This window comes from Cynocephalus volans, chromosome 3 (genome assembly GCF_027409185.1).
Source record: "Cynocephalus volans isolate mCynVol1 chromosome 3, mCynVol1.pri, whole genome shotgun sequence".
Lineage (NCBI taxonomy): Eukaryota > Metazoa > Chordata > Mammalia > Dermoptera > Cynocephalidae > Cynocephalus > Cynocephalus volans.
In genome coordinates, this window is record NC_084462.1 from 88,173,691 (window position 1) to 88,177,529 (window position 3,839).

A 3,839-nucleotide genomic window follows, 5' to 3' on the forward strand; every position below is an offset into this window, starting at 1 on the left:
ATAAATGGGCTAGCTTTCTTGATTTCTCTTTCTGCATGTTCACTACTGGAGAATAGAAATGCTACTGATTTTTGCATGTTGATTTTGTATCCTGCAACTTTGCTGAAATCATTTATCAACTCCAAGAGTTTTTTTGTGGAGGCTTTAGGCTGTTCGATATATAGGATCATGTCATCTGCAAAGAGGGACAGTTTGACTTCATCTTTTCCAATCTGGATGCCCTTTATTTCTTTCTCTTCTCTGATTGCTCTGGCTAGTACTTCCAACACTCTGTTGAATAGGAGTGGTGAGAGTGGGCATCCTTGTCTAGTTCCTGTTCTTAAGGGAAAAGCTTTCAGCTTTTCCCCATTCAGGATAATATTGGCAGTGGGTTTGTTATATATGGCTTTGATTGTGTTGAAATACTTTCCTTCTATACCCAATCTATAGACAGTCTTATTATGAATGAATGTTGAATTTTGTCAAATGCTTTTGCAGCGTCTATAGAGATGAACATCTGTTTTTGTCTTTGATTTTGGTGATGTTGTGTATCTCATTTATTGACTTGACTATGTCAGTGGTGCAGCCTGGGCTGGGCTCCAAGACTCGATCTATGTCCAAACAGGAGCTTGATGATATCCTCAAATTTGGCACCGAGGAACTATTCAAGGATGAAGCCACAGAGGAGGAGGAGGAGGAGATAACAAAGAAGGAGAAGATAGCAGTGTTATCCACTACGATGATAAGGCCATTGAACGACTGCTGGACTGTAACCAGGATGAGACTGAAGACACAGAATTGCAGGGAATGAATGAATATTTGAGCTCGTACAAAGTGGCCCAGTATGTGGTGCAGGAAGAAGAAATGGGGGAGAAAGATGAGGTAGAACGGGAAATCATAAAACAGGAAGAAAGTGTGGATCCTGACTACTGGGAGAAATTGCTGCGGCACCATTATGAGCAGCAGAAAGAAGATCTAGCCCGAAATCTGGGCAAAGGAAAAAGAATCCATAAACAGGTCAACTACAATGATGGCTCCCAGGAGGACAGAGATTGGCAGGACGACCAGTCTGACAACCAGTCCGATTACTCAGTGGCCTCAGAGGAAGGTGATGAAGACTTTGATGACCGTTCAGAAGCTCCCCGCAGGCCTAGTTGTAAGGGCCTGAGGAATGATAAAGATAAGCCATTGCCTCCTCTGTTGGCCCGTGTTGGTGGGAATATTGAAGTACTTGGTTTTAATGCTCGTCAGCGAAAAGCTTTTCTTAATGCAATTTTGTGATATGGGATGCCACCTCAGGATGCTTTTACCACTCAGTGGCTTGTGAGAGATCTGTGAAGCAAATCAGAGAAAGAATTCAAGGCTTATGTCTCTCTTTTTATGAGGCATTTATGTGAGCCAGGGGCAGATGGGGCTGAGACCTTTGCTGATGGTGTCCCCTGAGATGGCTTGTCTCGCCAGCATGTCCTTACTAGAATTGGTGTCATGTCTTTGATTCGCAAGAAGGTTCAGGAGTTTGAACACGTTAATGGGTGCTGGAGCATGCCTGAACTAGCTGAAGTAGAGGAAAACAAGAAAATGTCCCAACCAGAGTCACCCTCCCCAAAGACTCCTACACCCTCCACTCCAGGGGACACACAACCCAATACTCCTGCACCTGCCCCACCTGCTGAAGATGGGATAAAAATAGAGGAAAATAGCCTAAAAGAAGAAGAGAGTGCAGAAGGAGAAAAGGGGGTTAAATCTTCAGCCCCTGAGGCTGCCATTGAGTATACACAGCCCCCTGCCCCTGCCCCTGCCCCAGAGGATGAGGTCCTTGTTGAACCCCCTGAGGGAGAGGAGAAAGTAGAAAAGGCAGAGGTGAAAGAGAGAACAGAGGAACCTATGGAGACAGAACCCAAAGGTGTTGCTGACGTGGAGAAGGTGGAGGAAAAGTCAGCAATAGATCTGACTCCTGTTGTGGTGGAGGACAAAGAAGAGAAGAAAGAAGAAGAAGAGAAAAAAGAGGTGATGCTTCAGAATAGAGAGACCCCCAAGGAGCTAAACGATGAGAAGCAGAAGAAAAATATTAAACAGCATTTCATGTTCCACATCGCAGATGGTGGTTTTACTGAGTTGCCCTCCCTTTGGCAGAATGAGAAACGTGCAGCCACAGTCACCAAGAAGACTTATGAGATCTGGCATTGACGGCATGACTACTGGCTGCTAGCTGGCATCATAAACCATGGCTATGCCCGGTGGCAAGACATCCAGAATGACCCACGCTATGCCATCCTAAATGAGCCTTTCAAGGGTGAAATGAACCGTGGCAATTTCTTACAGATCAAGAATGTTTCTAGCTCGAAGGTTCAAGCTCTTAGAACAAGCCCTGGTGGTTGAGGAACAGCTGCGTAGGGCGGCTTACCTGAACATGTCAGAGGACCCTTCTCACCCTTCCATGGCCCTGAACACCCGCTTTGCTGAGGTGGAGTCTTTGGCGGAAAGTCATCAGCACCTGTCCAAGGAGTCGATGGCAGGAAACAAGCCAGCCAGTGCAGTCCTGCACAAAGTTCTGAAACAGTTGGAAGAACTTTTGAGTGACATGAAAGCTGATGTGACTCGACTCCCAGCTACCATTGCCCGAATTCCTCCAGTTGCTGTGAGGTTACAGATGTCAGAGCGTAACATTCTCAGCCACCTGGCAAATAGGGCACCCGAACCCGCTCCACAACAGGTAGCCCAGCAGCAGTGAAGATTCAGACTGATGATACCACCTCCACCGCTGAGCAGTGACCTTCCTCACTTTCTCTTGTCCCAGCTTCTCCCCTGGGGGCCTGAGAGACCCTCGCCTTCCTTCTGCCCATCTTTCATATTGTGAAGGAACAGCCCCCATGCACTGGGGGATGGAAGGGAGTGAGGGGCAGTGGTGCCCTTCCTGCGGGAGAGACATGCAGCAGTAGCGCCGGCGCCATCTGCAGGGAGCTGGTGGGCTGGCCTTCTGGACCCTGGCTTGTCCCCACTGTAACGGTCTGTTACACATAAACTGCTGTGGGTACCTGCCAGGCTTGAAGAAAATGATCTCCATTTCTTCCTCCTTTTGGTTTTATTTTGTTGGTTTATTTTGTGTTTTCTTTTCTCCTTTTATGGGGTATTCAGAGTGGGCCGGGCCCCTGGGCGAGACACAGCTACCTCTGTTGGCATCTTTTTAATACCAGGAACCCAGCGGCTCTAGCCACTGAGCGGCTAGAACGAAATAAAGTGGGGAAAAAAAGGAAAAGAACCAAAAGTATAAAAAACCACAGCAAAATTTCTTGATGAAAATTGAAAATAAAAGTTTCTTGTATTTAAAAAAAAATTTTAAAAAATCCCACGTGATCATGATGTATGATTTTATGTATGTGTTGCTGTATTCTATTAGCTAGTATTTTATTGAGAATTTTTGCATCTATATTATCAAAGATAATGGCCTGTACTTTTCTTTTTATGTTGTATCTTTGTCTGGTTTTGGTATCAGGGTGATGTTTGCCTCATAGAATGGGTTTTGGAGAATGGCCTCTGTTTCAATTTTTTGGAATAGTTTGTAAAGGATTAGTATTAATTCTTCTTTAAAGGTTTGGTAGAATTCTGCAGTGAGCCATCTGGTCCTGGGCTTTTCTTTGTTGGGAGACTGCTGATTACAGCTTCAATCTCTTTGATTGTTATTGGTCTGTACGTTTCTATGTTTTCTTGATTCAGTCTTGGTAGTTTGTGTGTGTACAGAAATTTATCTGTTTCATCCAGATTTTCAAATTTGTTGGCATATTGTTGTTTGTAATTGTCTCTAATGATTCATTACATTTCTGAGGTATTGGTTGTAATATCTCCTTTTTCGTATCTAATTT

The 3,839-nt window shown here is 44.8% G+C and overlaps 1 pseudogene; it reads left to right on the forward strand.

The window, feature by feature from the left end:
- Positions 1 to 550: 550 nt before the first annotated feature.
- Positions 551 to 2,837, forward strand: LOC134372608 (chromodomain-helicase-DNA-binding protein 4-like; annotated as a pseudogene).
- Positions 2,838 to 3,839: the final 1,002 nt, after the last annotated feature.